Consider the following 20,566-nt stretch of genomic DNA (forward strand, 5'->3'; position numbering starts at 1 on the left):
GAATGATCTCCTATAAGTTGAACTTTTGCCATGCTAACGGGTGAACAGGTCAGACATTTTGACATATTTGAAGTTCTAAAGTACGAAAGTCTAAATGGTGCCACTTTGGTAGCATACTTTTATTTGTCCTAATTCAAAATTTCGCTTTATTTCAATTATTTTCTCGAAATTAAGAGTTCAATCTCCATTACTACGAGTATTTTCTCGTTATCTCATTTTTTTCCGTTATGCGATTATGTTTTCGTTATTTCAAGTTAAAATAATTCAAGGAACGAGAAACATAGGAATTTCGAGAAAATAAACATATGATTGAAATAACGAATTTCGAATTAAGAAAAAAACATATGCTACCAAAGTGCACAATTAGGCTTTCGTACTATGGCGACTTTGTTGTGTAAACTGTTCACAAAGAAGACCAACGTAATCCGCACAGCTCTCATCTAACTGAGCTTGAAGGAGGAGAGAAATGCATTGTTGAATGAACGGTTCTTTAGTATCTTTACACATATATTTTAGTAGTACATATATAATGTTGGACTGTCTTAATGTTGCACAGCCATATCTGGAACAATGTGATCAATGTTGCCGTAATATAATAGCTTTACATTGTAATAATTGGCAATTTAGTTTTGAAGATTAAAAAGTACTTTTAATTTTAATGACTGGTATTTATCAGTGACCACACTGATGGCAAATGAAATACAGTTTGCAACACATCATACTCTTTTAAAAGTGATCATGAAATATTTATGCTATGATCAGTCGTCAGAAGAAAGATAAGCTTTGAAAAATGACTGCCAGAGATAGAAAGGTTTAGGAACCTAAACCTAAAGCCCCGACATACTCGAAACATTGCACATGCACCATGCTATATCCTCCGTGCGCGTGGGTAGGGGATGATGCTGATACTTCAATGAAAGGTCGTCACATCGCTCTGAGCCATTAGTATTTTCATTATCTTAGGTAACACGTACACGGAGGTACATAAATCTTGCCTTAATGCAAGATTTATTATCACAACGCGATGAACGCCTAAATGCTCTTGGTAGAATTCGACTAGAGATAGCTAATATGCTACGGGTGTCCCAGTCTGTGATTTGCAGACTTTGCAACATCATTTAGCAAATTTGTTAGTGATCGGTCCACAAAGGGCGCACCTTGTGAACAACACACGACCAGTATAGATTAATCAGACGCTAGAAATTAGAAATCGAGCCCAAACATCCAATGAACCGGCGTTCAATTGTGCCAGACCGGAGTTTACGTTACTAACCAGACGATTAGGAACCGTCTGCACGCTCGGCGACCACTTGTTGTACCATCGTTAACAATTCGGCGCATTTTTCCAGAAGCGAATGGTGTTTAGAGCCTTTAAACTGGGGGAATCAACTTCCTAGTTAGGCATGGCCGTGTATGGAAGCGTCATCACGAACATCAACGTAATCCAACATGGCAGATTTGAGGGTGGCCTGTAATGATATGCGACAGAACCAGTGCCAGATGGAAGGGTAACTGGACGGTACAAACTATACAACATACTGGCGCAAATACTTTCACGTGGTCCACGTTCTGTATTTCAATACGATAGCACTCTTGCCCACCGTGCACAGTATCTTAACTGACTACCCCCACCAAAACATCACCAGAATGCAATGGCCAGTCACGAGTCCTGACCTTTCCCACAGAGAGAACGTCTGGTACATGATCGGGAGACGTGTACGCCAAAGTAACATGCCACCAGCTACCTTAGCCGAACTAGGTGAGGTGAGGTGAAATGGGGTTTAACGTCGCGTCCAAGATTATTGCACTTATATAGCGACGTGCATGTACGTATGTGTGTTTGTGTGGCTGCTTGTACTAGTCCAGACTGATGCCTATTTATAGTGCTAGCTCACTGAGATACCATGCCGCAGTTTAACATGAACACCCCATTCAGACACAGTGTACTGACTCTGAGCCGACCAGTCCTTGTTTTAGCCCCTTAATGCCGAGCGCCAGACAGGGTAACAACAAGTACCAACTTTTAACGTCTTTTGGTATGACGCGGCCGGGGATGGAACCCCGGACCTTCCGCTCTACCACCAGACCACGGAGGCGGTTAGCCGAACTAGGCCAGGGGATGCAAGAGTAGTTGACAACACTCACTCAAATTGTCATTTGGAGATTGATTCAGACCATGCTGCTCCACATAAATGAATATTTGACCAATCGTAGGGGCATGACCCATTATTGATCAAGTCATCTCCAACGTTCAGTGTCACACCATAGTGCTACGCATGTCTGGGTTTGTTGTTTAACGCCGCACTCAGTAATGGTACAGCTATGTGTTGGCGGCCTGTAAATCATCGAGTCTGGACAAGACAATGCAGAGGTTTATATCATGAGCATCGATCCGCGCCATTTGGACATGATGACATGCATCAACGAAGTCAGTGAGCCTGACAATCCGATCTCGTTAGTCGCCTATTTCGAAAAGCATTAGTCTGCTTCCCAGACCCAAGAGAAAAATATTAACAAGGATTCCATCTCCTTGGCAAGTCTATATTGCTTCAGCTCTTAGCTTGGGTCTGTCCAAATCTGCAGAGTCACAAGCAAGTGAGTGAGTGAGTTAATATTTTAAGTCACATCGGCAGTATTTCAGCCATATCGTGACTTGGAATATAAGTTAATACATATATAAAAAAAACTGTCGTCAAAGGACAGTGAAACAACTATCAATATATCACATATTATAACTTTAAAACTAGTTTTAGAACAATAAAATGGTTGGATTATGACAGACGACACATTATAAAAACAGGCTATTGATCACCAACAACTAAAGTTAGGTCACCATACCAGGGACCATGGGGACTTGCAGTACCTTTGCTACCTGCATGGACCCCGGTAGGATTTACATCATCCCTTCAGTTACTGGTGATTATGGAGAAATTTAGCAAAAATTAAAACAAACAATTATTCTACGATTAAAAACCTGGTATATATGAAATACTTTTAATGAAGTCGGCGTACGCACCCTCTCTGGGGGACAATAATTTTACGCTACTTCAACCCCCATTAAGGGTACAACAACTAACAATCTCAGTTCATTATTATATACTACCAATTTATAAAATACATGTGTATATAACTTTCTACATCAAAATTTATTAATCAATTCAATTTCTTTTAAAAAACCAATAATTAAATGAGAGTTTATGTTAAAAAGATCCTTGAGTGATGATACTTTGAAATATTGATCCCTTGTAATGGCAAAATCAATACAGTCAAGCAGGACATGCTTGCCCGTTATTCTCTCGTCACAAGGGATACAAAACGGAGGATCCTCACCTTTCAGTAACTACTCGTGGGTGTATCGGGAATGGCCAATACGACATCGTCTTAGAATGACCTCTTCAAATCTGGACTGACAGCCCAGGTAGGTGTAACCTATAGTTGGTTTAATTTCATGTAACTTATTGATACCTACTTGGGTGTCCCACTTCATTTGCTTTAGATCTCTGATGTAAAACTAATAGCAAGCATATAATCACTATATGGGATTAGAAGTGGTGTCACAGATTTGTTGAGTGCTGCCTTTGCAGCAGCATCGGCTATTGTGTTACCAATAATACCAACATGGCTTGGTAACCAACAAAAGACGATGTCATATTGGCCAGTAGCAAGATCATTATGTAATTCTATTATTTCAAGTAAAAGTGGATGATCACAGGAAATATTCTTAATGGCCTGAAGACGGGAAAGGAAATCAGAAAATATGATAAACTGTTTATGTTTAGATTGTGAATGTATATATTGGAGAGCTGTTAAAATTGCCTTAGATTCTGCAGTAAAAATTGAACTGGCGTCTGGTATTCTTGATGATATGGTGTTGGATCCAATGACAGTGGCACTAGCAACTGCACCACCGTCTTTGGATCCATCTGTGAAAATAGATTTGTAAGTGTTATAGGTGCCTCTTAGCTCATTATAATTTTGTTGATAAAGCAACTGATTTGTATCTGATTTCTTTAGGTTGGTTAACGTCAGATCGACCTGTGGCTTTATAAACTGCCACGGAGGAGAAGACAAAATCTGAGTAGGAGATATAACTGTAAGGTTAATCAGGTTAGCATCAGAAATGGCAGGTTTTATTCTTATTCCAAGTGGAGGAATAAGCGCTGTTTTTTTTCCATATAAATCCTCATAGGATGGGTGAAAAACACATTCAAATGCATGATTAATTGGATTGGAATAAAGTTTTGTAACATATTTCAACGCTAATTTTAAGCGACGGTGTTTCAGGGATGGCTCGTCAGCCTCCACGTTCAAACTACTAATGGGAGAAGTTCTGAAGGCACCAAGGCAAAGCCTCAGACCTTGATGATGAATGGTATCAAGCAATTTTAAATTACTTTTACAGTCTCCACCATAAACGATGGAGCCATAAATCTAATTTAGAGCGAATCAGCGATCGGTACAGGTGGAGTAGAGTTTTCTGATCCCCACCCCACTTTGAATTGGAAACAACTTTCAGCAAGTCTAGGGCCTTCAGGCATCTATTTTTTAAATGTTTGATGTGAGGTAAAAATGTCAAATGTCTGTCAAAAATTATACCCAAGAACTTTTCTTCGTTGACAACCTTAATAGGATTGTCATCCAAAACTAATTATTGGTCTCTATGAGGCTTGTACTTCCTACAAAAGTGAATGCATTTTTTTTTAGATTTCGAAAATCTAAAACCGTTTTCTAAAGACCATTTATGTATTTTATTTAGACATAATTGTAATTGTCTTTCTATAGTATGCATATTTTTACCTCGACAAGATACGTTAAAATCATCCACAAAAAGCGATCCATCAAGTGAATCATTTAAAACTTTTAAGAGACTATTTATTTTAATACTAAACAAAGTGACAGACAAAATACTGCCTTGTGGGACACCATGATCCTGATTATTATGATCAGACAGGGTAGAACCCACGCGGACTTGAAATTGCCTGTCAGTTAAAAACCCGGATATAAATTGAGGCAAACGGCCTTGCAATCCAAAGTCATGTAAATCTTTTAAAATACCGTGTTTCCACGCAGTGTCATATGCTTTTTCTAGATCGAAAAAGATAGACACTGCATGTTGCTTGTTTATTATTGCATTCTTAACGAATGACTCCAATCAAACTAAATGGTCAATGGTACTGTGATTTTTACGAAAACCACATTGAATATTTGTGATTAAATTATTGGATTCTACGTACCATGTCAGTCTATTATTGACCATGCGTTCCATGGTTTTGCAAACGCAACTAGTCAATGAAATTGGTCTATAATTTGATGGATCGGTATGATCCCATCCAGGTTTTGGTATTGGAACAATTATAGCTTCTCGCCATGAAGAAGGACATTCTCCTGACGTCCAAATTTAATCAAATATTGTTAAAAGGGTTTCTAAACATGATTGCGGTAAACGTTTTAAGTGAGTGAGTGAGTTAAAGCTTTACGTCACATCGGCAATATTTCAGCCATATCGTGACGAGAAATTTCATTTATCAATACATATGTTTTAACCAAATTAAAACCTTTCATCGATGGACAGTAAAATTACTAGAATATCACAGATTAATATTTAAAACTAGCATACAACTATAAAAGATATCACTATATATAACGGTACAATATAAAAAAGGGCTATGGATCGCCAGCAGCTGAAGGTAGATCACCATGCTAGGGTCCATGGGGACTTACAGTACCTTTGCTACCTGCATGGACCCCAGCCGGATTTACATCATCCCTTCCGCTGTTGGCGATTAATGACAAATCTAGCCAGAATAAATGAACATATATACTACGTCTAAAAACGAGCAGAAATAAACATACTTTGAAAGACGTGGTCTTACATACCCTCTCAGGGGGACAATAATTTTACACTACTTTAACCCCCATCAAGGATATAGCCACTAACAATCTCTGTTATTGAATAATTCTACCAATTATAAAAGTTATTTATTTATTTACAAAATATAACAATCAAAATGAATGTAGTAATTCGATTTCCTTTAAAAAAACAATAATTAAATGACTACTTACCTGATAAAAAAGATCCTTGATACATGATACTTTGAAATATTGATCCCTTGTGATGGAAAAACAATACAGTCAAGCAGGACATGCTTGACCGGGATTCTTTCATCACAAGGGATACAGAATGGAGGATCCTCACCTTTAAGTAAATATTCATGAGTATAACGTGAGTGACCAATACGACATCGTCTTAATACAACCTCTTCAAATTTGGACTGACAGCCCAAGTAGGTGTAACCAGTATTTGGTTTTATTTCATGTAATTTATTGATACCTACTTGAGTGTCCCACTTCTTTTGCATCAGATCACGGATGTAAGATCTAATTATAGGTTTATAATCACTGTATGGTAAAAGAAGTGGTGTCACAGATTTGTCGAGTGCTGCTTTTGCAGCAGCATCAGCCATTGTGTTACCAGTGATACCAACATGGCTTGGTAACCAACAAAAGACGATGTCATATTGGCCAGTCGCAAGATCATAAAATAACTCAAGAATTTCAATTAAAAATGGATGTTTACATGACATATTTTTAATAGCCTGAAGGCACGAAAGTGAAGCTGAAAAAATAATGAAGTCTTTATATTTTGATTTCTTCTTGATATATTTTAGTGCTGTTAAAAATTGCGTGCGGTTCTGCTGTGAATATGGAACTATTATCGGGTAATCGTGAAGCTACTGTTCTGGATCCAACGACGGTGGCACTAGCAACCATCCTTGGATCCATCTGTAAATATAGATTTATAAGAGTCATAAGTGTTTCTTAATTGATTGTATTCTTGTTTATAAATAAGTGGATTTGTATCAGATTTCTTAAGTCTAGTTAATGTGAGGTCTACATTTGGCCTTACCATTTGCCAAGGAGGTGATGAAAAAAGTTGTGTGGGAGCTATATCCTGAAAGTTAATGTTCGCAGCAGAAACGACTGATTTAATTCTTATTCCTAGGGGTGGAACAAGAGATGTTTTCTTATTGTAAATATCTTCGTAAAGAGGATTAAATATGCAATTAAAAGCTGGATTTGACTGATTAGAATATAATTTAGTGATGTACTGTAGAGACAGTTTCAGTCGGCGTTGTTTAAGAGAAAGCTGATCTGCTTCAACAGACAGACTTGGAATAGGAGAAGTGCGAAAGGCTCCTAGGCAAAGCGTCAGTCCTTGGTGATGGATAGTATCAAGTTTTTTAAAATTACTTTTACAGGCTCCACCATAGACGATGGAGCCATAACCAAGTTTTGAATGGATCAGTGACCTGTATAAGTGTAGGAGGTTTGTCTGATCCCCTCCCCACTTTGAATTTGATACAACTTTTCACAAATCGAGTGCTTTCAGGCATTTAGCTTTAAGTGATTTAATGTGTGGTAAGAAAGTTAAATGGCTATCAAAGATGAGTCCCAAGAATTTGGCCTCTTTTACAACTTTGATAGGGGTGCCATTCAATAATATTTCAGGGTCCTTATGCGGCTTATATTTTCTGCAGAAGTGTATACAGTTGGTTTTGGATTTAGAAAATTTGAACCCGTTTTTGAGAGACCACTTATGAATTTTATTGAGACAGATTTGTAACTGCCTCTCTATGGTATGCATATTTTTACCACAACAAGATACATTAAAATCATCCACGAACAGTGAACCATCCACTGAATCACTTAAAACCTTGGACAGACTATTTATTTTAATACTAAACAAGGTAACAGACAAAATACTGCCTTGTGGGACACCCTGATCCTGATTATAATTGTCAGACAGGGTGGAACCCACTCGGACTTGAAATTGCCTGTCTGTTAAAAACTGTGATATAAAATGAGGCAAACGGCCTCTCAAACCAAAGTCTAGACTAACATATAGTCTCTGAAATGAACATATCATACAGAAAAAACAGTTGTTCAGTTATCTTAATAAAAATCTAATAAAAAGGGAGCCCAGTGATCTAGACTTGCCAATCATTATAGACTTGCATGGGCTGTAGTTGATATAAATGTATCAGGGTCTGTAAGACAGACTAACCAAAGTCATGTAAATCCTTTATAATGCCATGCTTCCAAGTAGTATCATATGTTTTCTCAAGATCAAAGATAATTGATACTACGTGTTGTTTGTTGACAATAGCATTTTTCACAAAGGATTCTAATCGTACTAAATGGTCGATAGTATTTTTTCGGAAACCACATTGGATATTTGTAATTAGATTATTGGTTTCCAGATACCAAATTAATCAATTATTAACCATTCGTTCCATGGTTTTACATACGCAACTTGTTAAGGATATAGGTCTATAGTTAGAGGGATCTGTATGATCCCAGCCAGGCTTTGGTATTGGGACTACAATGGCATTATGCCATGAAGGAGGAAAATTCCCTGATGTCCATATTTGATCAAATATGTCTAAAAGTGTCTCCAGACATGATTCAGGTAAATGTTTTAGTGAGTGAGTGAGTTTAATTAAAGTCACGTCGGCAATATTTCAGCCAAAATGTGACTAGAAAGAGTTGGACAAGATTAATAAAAAACTGTCGACGAAGGACAGTAGAATAACTAGCAGTATATCACAGATTGACTTAAAACTAGTTGTAGAACATTAAAACTATTTGAACAGTTGGATACGACACAATATAAAAATGGGGCTATAGATCACCAGCAACAAGGTGAAGGTCACCATACTAGGGACCAAGGGGACTTACTGTACCTCTGCTACCTGCATGGTTCCCCAGCAGGATTTACACCTTTACCCAAGTTACCGGTGATTGTTGCAAGTTTAGCCAGAGATTAAAATCAACAAATATTCTGCAGTTAAAATAGAGGTAGATATAAATATACATTGAAAGAGGTGGTCTTACATACCCTCTCAGGGGGACAATAATTTTACGCTACGTCAACCCCCCTCAAGGGCATAGCCACGAACAATCTCTGTTAATAATCATACACTACCGATTCCAAAAATTTATATCAAAATTTGTGAACTAGTTCAATATCTTTTAAAAAGTTAAGGATTAAATATGAATTAACATTGTTAAAAAGGTCCTTAACTGTTTTGACACTGAAATATTGATCCCTTGTGATGGAAAAATCGATACAGTCAAGCAGGACATGCCTGACTGTGATTCTCTCATCACAAGGGATGCAAAACGGAGGATCCTCACCTTTCAATAGATAATCATGAGTATATCTGCTGTGGCCAATACGACATCGTCGCATAACGACCTCATCAAATCTGGACTGACAACCCAAGTAGGTGTAACCAATATTGGGTTGAATGGCATGTAATTTATTGTCTACTTGGGTGTCCCACTTCTGTTGCATTAGATCACGGATGTAAGATCTTATTGCAGGTTTCAAATCACTATATGGTAGCAGAAGTGGTGTCACAGACTTGTTGAGCGCCGCCTTTGCAGCAGCATCGGCCATGGTATTTCCAGTTATGCCCACATGGCTCGGCAACCAACAAAATACGATGTCGCATTGGCCAGTTGAAAGATCATTGTATAGTTCTAAAATATGTAAAATAATCGGATGAGTAGAAGATACCTCAGTTAACGCCTGAAGACAAGAAAGAGAATCCGAAAAAATGATGAACTGTTTACATGAAGACTGTCGTTGAATATATACCAAGGCTGTAAGGATAGCATTGGCCTCAGCAGTGAAAATAGAGCTATTGTCTGGTATTCTAGACGATATAATCTTGGATCCAACGACAGTGGCACTTGCTACTTTGCCACCGTCCTTGGATCCATCAGTAAAAATTGAACGGTGAGTGTCATATTTGCTTCTCAGTTGTAAATATTCCTGTTGATATACTAGTTGATTTGTGTCAGATTTTAGAAAGCGTGTCAGTGAAATGTCTACTACTGGCCTCACCAACTGCCAGGGAGGAGTAGACAAAAGCCGGGAAGGAGAGATAAGATCCAGATCTAGATTTGCATTAGTAATATGGGATTTGAGCCGGATTCCAAGTGGAGGGATCAGTTTCGGTTTCTTCTGAAATAGATTTTCATACAGGGGATAGAAAACGGAGTCATAAGCAGGATTAGAGGGGTTCGAACGTAATTTAGTAACGTATTGAAGAGACAATTTAATACGGCGGTGTTTTAAGGAAGGTTCATCAGCCTCGACACAGAGGCTGTCAACCGGAGAAGTTCGAAAAGCACCAAGACAAAGTCTTAATCCTTGATGGTGGATTGAATCCAGTTTTTTTAAATTACTCTTACAAGCTCCAGCATACACAATGGAGCCATAGTCCAGCTTAGAGCGAATAAGAGATCTGTATAGGTGAAGAAGGGTTTTCTGATCCCCTCCCCACTTTGAGTTTGAGACGACTTTTAGCAAATCTTAGGCCTTCAGGCATTTTGTCTTTAGATATTTAATATGTGGCAAAAAAGTTAGATGATGGTCGAAAATTAATCCTAAAAATTTGGCTTCTTTTACAATCTTGATTGGAGTGCCATCTAAAAAGAGTTCAGGATCTTTATGAGGTTTATATTTCTGACAAAAATGGATACAACTGGTCTTGGTCTGTGAGAACTTAAAGCCATTCTCAAGACACCATTTATGAATTTTATTAAGACACAACTGTAATTGGCGTTCAATAGTACGCATATTTTTACCATGACATGAGATATTAAAATCATCTACAAACAAAGACCCGTCAATTGAGTCATTTAACACTTTAGATAAACTATTTATTTTTATGCTAAACAATGTAACAGACAAAATACTGCCTTGTGGAACCCCCTGATCCTGATTATAATGATCAGACAGGGTTGATCCAACACGAACTTGAAATTGTCTGTCCGTTAAAAACTGCGATATAAAATGAAGCAAACGGCCTCTGAAACCGAAGTCGTGTAAATCTTTTAAAATACCATGTTTCCATGTTGTATCATAAGCTTTTTCAAGATCAAAAAAGATTGATACAGCATGCTGGCTATTTACAATGGAATTTTTAATGAATGATTCTAAACGGACCAGATGGTCAATAGTACTTCGATTTTTGCGGAAACCACATTGAATATTGTTAATAAGATTATTGGTTTCTAAAAACCATACTAAACGGTTATTGACCATGCGTTCCATGGTTTTACAAACGCAGCTAGTTAACGAAATAGGTCGATAGTTTGATGGATCAGTATGATCCCGACCAGGTTTCGGTATAGGAATAACAATGGCATTGTGCCAGGAAGGAGGAAAGTGTCCAGTTGTCCAAATATGATCAAAAATATTTAGAAGTGTTTCTAGACATGGATTGGGTAAATGTTTAAGGAGCTGATAGTGGATATTATCAGCTCCTGTTGCGGTATCATGAGCTTGCGTTAGGGCAGTATTGAGCTCATGTAGTGAAAATACTTCATTGTAGTCTTCACCATTATCCGAATTAAAGTTAATAGTTTTCTTTTCTTGTTGATTTTTATATTTCTGAAATTTGGGATTATAATTGGCTGATGAAGAGTGTTTGGCTAAAGTTTCACCCAACTTATTTGCGATGTCTACTTTGTCAGTAAGTAGACCATGACCATCTTTAAGATGATGAACGCCAGAATTTGAACCCTTCCCTTTGATTCTTTGTACCATGTTCCACACCTTTGTCATTGGTGTACGGGAATTAATCTTTGATACAAAGTTTCTCCAAGACTGTCGCCGATTTTGTTTGAACGTACGTCGAGCCTTGGCACCATTTATCTTTACATTATTGAAATTGTGAACTGTAGGGTGACGGCGAAAGTATTTTTCAGCCTTCCTCCTATTCTTCCTAGCCTGTTTGCAATCATCTGTAAACCATGGTTTACGAATGTGTGGTTTAACAGAGGACTTAGGAATAGTTACATCAGCAACATTATTCAGCGTGTCCGTGAATAACTGAAGAGGATCAGGGACGTTAATGAAAATGTCAGATGTCAATTTGTCAGTACAAAGTGTCTGAAATAATGGCCAGTTGGCCCTTTTAAAATTCCACCTTGACACAGGTGGCTCATTATTCGGGTTAATAGCAGAAAGAATCGTGGGGAAATGGTCGCTTCCACATAGATCATTGTGGACTGACCACTCAAATTCGTTATATACATTTGGATCTGTGAGTGACAAATCAAGAGCAGAATAAGTTCCAGTAGCGGGATGTAGATATGTGTCTGAACCATCATTATATATGCATAAATTATTATTTGAAATGAAGTCTTCCAGGAGTTTCCCTTTGTTGTTGGTATCTCTGCTACCCCACAGAGGGTTATGCCCATTCAGGTCACCCATAATGACACAGGGTCTTGGGAGCTGATCAAACAAATCCTGAAGATCAGACTGCTGAAGAGGAGACGATGGTGAAATGTATAAAGAGCAAAGTGTGAAAGTTATATGTAAAGACAGACGGACAGCAACAGCTTGAAGGTTGCATTTAAGAGGGACGGGGCTATGGATGACATCCTGCCTCACCAAAATGGAAGCGCCACCTGTCGCCTTGTCACCTGGAGGTGAAAACGAATGATACGAATTGTACTGACGAAAATCAAATTTATCTGTATTTTTCAGGTAGGTTTCTTGTAAGCTAAAAGCTGATGGTTTAAAATCTTGTGATAATAACTGTAGATCATTGAAATTGTTCCTAAGTCCTCTGCAATTCCATTGTATTAAATTAGTGGCTCCACTCATGGAGGTTCAACTGGGAGACGTGAACGAGTAGAAGGAACATTCCCATGTACTGGGAGAGAAGGAGTGACCTCCATGTCCAATGGTTCATAAGAATTATGAACCGCTACAGGGCACGCATCAGGAGAAGGCTCCTCCAAGTGCTGGAGTGCTCTGGCCTTTCTCCTCATTTGCTTTTTGGTCTGTTTTTTAGATAGATGGGCTTCGCCCTGAACTGATTCGATTTCTGTTATAATTTCTGGTTCAGTTGGTTGAATATGCGAAGTTTGCAAGTTTTCCGTTTGAGACGAAGACGTCATTGTTGATGGCTTATCTGGAGACAATTCAGGTGCGTCATCAATGATGATCTGGTCATTGTGGACCCAAGAGATTTCAGTTTGACAATGAGTGGATATCATGGTGATTTTGTGACCTTGACTCGGAGAAGAGACTGCAGCTGAATATAATTTATTTGAAGTAGTCTGAGAGGGAACAAGGAGTTTTTTAGCATCAGAGTAGGAAATGTTATTTGTATGTTTGATTTTTAGTATTTTCGATTCATGATCGAAAATCGGGCATGATTTGGATGACGACAAGTGCTCACCGCTGCAGTTAGCACATTTGATCTCATTTGTGCACTCTGTGCCCTCATGAGGACCACTGCAACGGGAGCATCTTGTCTTGGCCGTGCAAGATTTGGCCCCGTGACCGAAGTGTTGACACTTGAAACACCGGAGTGGATTTGGAACATAAACCTCCACTCCGATGTTAAAGTATCCAGCTTTTATTGATGATGGAACAGTAGATGTTGAAAATGTGAAAAGATATGTCTGAGTTTTTAATATATTTCCATCTTCTGTTTTGCGTGTGAATCGCTTGACAGCGGTGACACCCTGATGCTTAAGTTCTGCTGCAATCTCTTCTTCTGTCATTTCTGAAAGACATCGTGCTCGATCACGCACGATACCACGACTAGAATTCAATGTCCTGTGCACTGAGACAGCAACCTGCGTGTTAACAAACTGCTGGAGACCCAGCAAGTTGATAGATTGCTGTCTCCGTGCACATTCCAGAAGTATGGAACCAGAACGAAGACGTGTAACGTTCTTCACTTCACCACAAGTACTTTGGATGCCCTTTGATATGGCAAACGGATTAAGTTTTAAAGGAGTTTCATCGACCGATGCGATAACAATGAATCGTGGCCAAGAATCTGCAACAATAGGCGAAACCTCATCGTCAGACGAAACAGAATCGACATGACGACGTTTGTTTGCTTTGAAAGAACCAGGGGATTTGTTGTGAGACATGGTGTGAGTATGTAATTCGACATCTCTGCTCCCCACCCGCCATCGAGTGTCAACAAGGACGATGCTGCAGAGGAAACCAATCTACAACACCAGGGTTACAAAGGTGTTATACTCAAGCAATATAAACATAGGTAGCTATTTTTGACAAACAGAATTTAAAGTCCAGGCTGGTTCGGCCCTTGACAGTAATCTGAAGTCACATAGAACCTAGAGGTTGATATATAGCCAGATTGGCCCATGAGCCACCGCCTTCTGGCGTAAGACTCTAGGCAATTTTTCAATACAAAATTGATAATTCACACAAGTTATGTACGGCCAAGACCAAAATATACATAAAAATACAACACAGGTGTGCATTTACAATAATACGCACAGGGCCTGGCATGACCAGCCGATTGATAAGACTAGGCCCATCTTACCACCCGTCTAGGCGAAGTAAGGGTCGAAGTAGTGTGTTGGGCAAAGGAACACAGTTCCAGGAACCAGTGCCCTCAACTACCAGACTCCCGTCCTCCGCCGACACAGGGACGCAACCCTAGGCAAACAGGTTGCCCATTTTAGTCGCCTCATACGACCAGCAATGGGAGGCTGTGGAAATATTCTGCCCCGGTTCCACACGGGGGAAGAGCTATTAGCGCTACCCAGCACTCACCACGAGGAGGTTGCTCTTCACGAGTGCCGGTAAATGTTTTAAAAGCTGGTAGTGAATGTTATCAGCTCCCGTTGCTGTGTCATGAGCTTGCCAAAGGGCTGTATGTAGCTCATGTAATGAGAAGACTTCATTATAGTCTTCACCATTATCAGAAGTGAAATTAACTTTTATCTTTTCCTGTTGTTTCTTAAATTTTTGAAACTCCGGGACATAATTAGATGTTGAAGAATGTTTTGCTAACGTTTCTCCAAGCTTATTTGCAATGAACACGTCCCATTTTAATTCTGGAAACCCAAAAGTCCAGAAACTCTACGCTCTTTGCCCAGTCTCGGTTAAAGGTATTTACAAAATTAAACATGCCGTTTTCATGGGAACATACCAAGGAAGAAAAAATGAAAAAAAAATTGTTTAAAAACTCAATATTTAGACTATGTCACCCATGGGCCTGCCCATGGGCGAAGTCTGGCCCATGGGTAGGCCCATGGGCAGGCCCATGGGCGAGAATATTTTCCTCTACTTAAAACTCATGTTTTTGTTTCGCAAATACATTTAATGTATTCATTCAAGTATCATGACACAAAATTTAACTCATTTTAACTTAATTCAACGATTTTATAGCGATATTGAAATATTTCGCCCATGGGCGAGAAAAAGGTTTGGCCCATGGGCGAGAATATGTTCCTTTACTTAAAACTCATGATTTTGTTTCGCAAATACATTAAATGTATTTATTGAAGTATCATGACACAAAATTAAACTCATTTTAACTTAATTCAACGATTTTATAGCGATATTGAAATATTTCGCCCATGGGCGAGAAAAAGGTTTGGCCCATGGGCAGGCCCATGGGCGAGAACATGTTTCTTTACTCTAAACTCATGTTTTTCTTTCGCAAATACATTAAATGTATTTATTCAAGTATCATGACACAAAATTTAACTAATTTTTACTTAATTCAACTATTTTACAGCGTTATTAAAATATTTCGCCCATGTTTTCGTCAGTCCCTTTCAAGCATCAACTAACTGTTTGCAAAGTATATTGTATCATGTGAAATATACTTTATATTATATCATTACATTACTATTTAAAAAGGGCTTTTGGTTGGATGTTTCCTTTAGTTCTACAAATTTCACCTGTTTTACATATTGTAGCGATCTTTAATGAACCCGGCCTTACCTCTCAAAACGTTTTGACAGTTTATTATATGAATTCATGTGCGTGTACTCAAATTCATTGGAGTTATTTTCCACAACATTAAATTTTAGTTAGTTTCTATTTCATTTCCCATTTTATGTCCCGTTGATACATCACACTGGGCAATTACGTGACACTAGGTATGCAATATACAGGTACGCGTGCGCGTATTTTAATGAAAAAAACTATTCGTCTTTTATTGCATAACGTTTGGCTGAATATCTTACATTCTAACGAAATCTCGAAATAATTATTTAATTACAAGCAGTGTCGAACTGACCAGTAGGAATTATGTTTCAATGCGATTGAGGAAAACGTGAGTGAATATTGTGACACTAAAGCAACTTTTAACTGCATTGTCACTTTTGGTATGAAAATGGTAATAGTTAAGAAAAACGTAACAGCCTTTTTATGATAATTCTCATATTCTCATTAGTACGTTGTGTCTAATTACAGTGTCGGCCTTATTTACAGGTGATTCTACAGTACTTGTTGTCGGTCAATTACAATCTGCCACACCACGCGTGAATAAACAGTTATGCAGGTGTTGCTGTGGGCAAATACCTAGCCTGTACATGTATATTTTTGTGGATACATGTATTACATATTTTCGTTGATATGTGGATATATTAAGCACCAAGACACAAAATGTTTATGAAAGATGAATTTGTGCCTTGATATATATATTCAACGTGAACGAAGCTTGTATTTTCTCCGCGATCCTGATGTGTATCATCGTTTAATTGGTCATTCATTAAAAGTATGTTGTGATGCGATATCAAAGGAGCCGCTCAATATACACAGTGTCGTCCGTTTCGCGTGAACTACCACCCTACCCTGTCAGTAAGAGTTATGTAATCGGTACACAAATATATTTGGTGCAATGTCAGTGTGGAAGGAGTTTGAATTACGTCCGCCAGTGGCCACAGAAAGTATAGTACCAATCAACAAAGCCAATGCCGTACTAATAACCTAGTGACTCGCGTAACAACGGCTGTCAATATGTCTGCTACATCTACCATACCATCATCCCTGTCACAACTGGCGTATTAACGGCTTATTCAAAATATTAATTGTAGAAATGTCGTTACCAGACTAACGTACGTCGTATTCAGTCCTCAACTGGATGTTACATTCCTTATATCAGTTAACAGCCCTGTTTGTGAAAATATTTACTAGACATAAGATTTAATGACTAATAAAATCAATTGTAAGACCGCATAGACCATAAAACCGAATAAAATATGTCTTGGTATCATCTCTTGTGTATTAGATGATGGCAATGACCGGAAATGTTATAACGTTAGATTAAGAAGGAGAAACATTAAAGTGTTTTACAATACTTGGAAACATGAGCAATAAGATGTAGCAACATAAACATGCATGGAATAGGGAAAAAGGATGAAAACAAATTGAAAAGGATTTTAATACAAAATTATCGAACTAAATAACTTGCCTGAACAGAAGGGGTACCCAAACTTGTTTGACAGTTATTCGTGTGTTGTAGACTGTCGAATGGGACTCATGTGTGTACGTAGGGTACGCATATCTATTGCAAGTTTTAGTACTCATACACTTTCTCTTTTTGTGTTTTGTTTGTTTGTTAGTTGTATAACGCCACACTTAGCAATATTTCAGCTGTATGACGGCGGTCTGTAAATAATCGAGTCTGGACCAGACAATCCAGTGATTGACATCATGTGCATCGATCCACGCAATTGGGATACGATGACATGCATCAACCAAGTCAGCGAGCCTGACCACCCGATCCCGGTAGTCGCTTCTTACGACAAGCGCTGTCGCCCTTTTACGCGAAGAATGGTTTGTTGAAGATCTTCACGGGTCTATTGAATGCAGGGATTTGGGTAAAGTCATTCAGACAGCATACAATGCCAACTAAAAAATTATACTCAGTGCCTCCGCAAAGTAATATGGTACGGTACTTAGAGTACATGAGAGATTATACTCAGATTAGGGAGATGTTTAATCCATATAACGTGTTATTATTATTCTACCTAACAATGTATTTAATGAAATGAATGCAAAACAAACCCAAAAGGTTTCATTGAAAAAACTACCCCTAGTCTTGACTTATAAAACAACTGCAACCCGACACAGATTAAACGCAACTTACAAACACAATCATAATCTGGTTAGTCTGTATCACTCAACGAGGCCGCTTACTCTGCCCACAGTATGACAGTATTGGGCAGTTCAGTAATTAGGAGCCAAATCCAGGCAGGTACGCTGGTCACACTTGACTGGTCTGACTGATGATTAGGTCGTCTGACAATTGGGAGTGAACCATAGCAAGAAGTATCTGCGAAACTATTTGCTCCTTTTATGGGACTGATTAGTTTTATTACCATGGGCCTCGGCACAAGCGTGGTGTTGGAAGACAAGTTATACATGTACATCCGATATGGTGACTGTTTTTCGCTATTCATATTCTAAATACATTCATAATACCACAACATTTTAGTACTCCTTGAAACTTTACAATCACTTCAACATGTACAATAGATTGAACGAGAACACTTGATATATTGCAGATTATTAAAACATTGTCTCTATTATCAGCCGCTACGTTTGTATCGTTTGCATTGTACAAAGAAATATTTTATCTGTCCCTTTGCAGATTTAGCCTCCGAATGTGCTCATTCAAATTAGGAACGAAAATAATTGCTTATCATGAGTATATATGATACAGTTAAAAGTTACTTGTACACTGTAGACGTATTCACTTTAAAGTCGCATACGACCTTCGCGAGCGAGTTGAATGATCCAGGTTAATTGGAACGAAGTCTAGAAAGGGTTATAAAGTTTTGTATTTGGTAATGTGTAGGTTTGTTAAATATAATTTTTTAAATTCCTTTTATTTCAATATGTAAAAACATAACTATGCGCTTAAAAACAGAGCTGACTTGATGGGAGATAGCCACCTCAGATTGTCTGTTGGACACGGTTTAACCTTACTGTGTCCTCACCCTGGTTGTTGTTACCGTTGTTATAAGGGATTAAGAGCTACGGCTCATTGCATTTTTGGTTACAGTCTGTATCACTAAAGTGGACATGTGCAGGTGAACTCTGTTCAATTATATATGAAATGCCCCAAAATGTGAACTCCAGACAATAATAACCTGAGGGTAAATCCACGTGCGTCTGCCTTTCCCCTCGTTCACCTTAGAAATCCTTGATTATTATATCATGCCAGAGTTCTGAAATTCAGTGACAATGTTGCTGAACAGTAGAATCTGATGGACGTTTTGTGCAGAACCTGTTTGACACTATGGGTTCCAGGACCACTAACACTCTGAGCTGAAAAAGTTTGGTCCTAACCGCACCCAACATCTACAAGTTTGTAAGCTTGTAGACATCATTAAGAAGTAATTAACAGTCCCATGCTGAGACCTTTCTCAAAATTCAGACCGGTGGCAGGCTGCCAACAAAGAGAAGAAAATATCGCAACCCCGACACGAGTGTGCTCAGTCAAACAATGAACTTACGACCGGCAGAAAACAACTCCAGTTGAGTATGCCGATGCTGTATCTCAGCCGTGTTGGCCTGAAAATTTAAACATGCTAATTAAATCCAAAATCGTATAAATATTTTTAATAGAAACCGTATCTTAATTTGTTCTTGCACTGCATCATATCGTGTATTTCATCTGTATATGTGTAATGTGTATATGTATCCATGACTACACTTATACCGCATATTCTGCAACAGACTATAATTAATCACCTTATTATTGTCTCTCCATTTACCATGGCTGACTGCACTAATACCCTTTTAACAGTGGACACCGATATCAGTATACATGTAGGCTTTTTGTTCAAAAAGGAATATGCAGGAAATTATATGTAACAATTAACTGTGTACTAATTACATGTTTGAATGTTATCAGTTTTACGTTCTGAGATACAGTGATGTAAGCATCTTCTAAAATCTTCTAAAAATATAATAAAATACAAAACTCTCTGCCGTAATTTTTTGTGGAAATCATTCGATCAAGTAAAAATGACTGCGTGACAAGACGAATCAACTATATATTTATACCCGATAAAAGAAACTGCCGTATTTTAGGAACAGTGCTATAACAAGACATTTGAAATTTCTAACAAGCAGATACATTAGATACAGTGACTAGACTACAGGTACGTAATCCGTATCAATCAAAGGTGTAAAAAAACTGAAAATCATATCTGTCGGAGACCTACCAAATTACCAAGTTTTATCATTACTATATTTATTTCAATGCAAATACTTTAGTGATACATTTTTTAGAGGAGAGGGCATACACACAAGTATATTGCTTCCGTGTGTGAATGCAGGTTGTACTTGGCATCTAAGTTCTCAGTTTCATACCGGTTGTATAACTGAATTTGTATATGGAACCATGCGTACAGCATGACAATTACTTGCTATTCGTCAGTTTACAACACACATAACACGGTCAAACAATTTTAGGCACCGCTTTTGCGAGTTATTTAGTACAATAATGTTTTATTAAAATCTATTTCAATTTGTTTTCACCATTTTCCCTATTGACAGTCGTTGTTGCGTGCGTCACTAGGTAATTAGTACGGATTGACCTTGTTTATTGTTTCTATACTTTGAGGATTTCTGTGGCAAGTGGCGGACGTAATTCAAACTCCTTCCGCACTGACACCGCATCAAATATATTTGTGTACCGATTACATAACTCTAATGGACAGGGTGGGGTGGTAGTTCACCGGA

General features: G+C 38.2%; 1 protein-coding gene across 3 annotated transcripts in view; it reads left to right on the forward strand.

Moving 5' to 3' along the window:
- Positions 1-20,566, forward strand: part of LOC124151850 (glycine receptor subunit alpha-2-like) — a 323,326-nt gene that overhangs the window by 223,021 nt on the left and 79,739 nt on the right. The window lies entirely within an intron of this gene.

Source organism: Haliotis rufescens, unplaced genomic scaffold, assembly GCF_023055435.1.
Source record: "Haliotis rufescens isolate VD_foot unplaced genomic scaffold, xgHalRufe1.0.p SCAF_7, whole genome shotgun sequence".
NCBI lineage: Eukaryota > Metazoa > Mollusca > Gastropoda > Lepetellida > Haliotidae > Haliotis > Haliotis rufescens.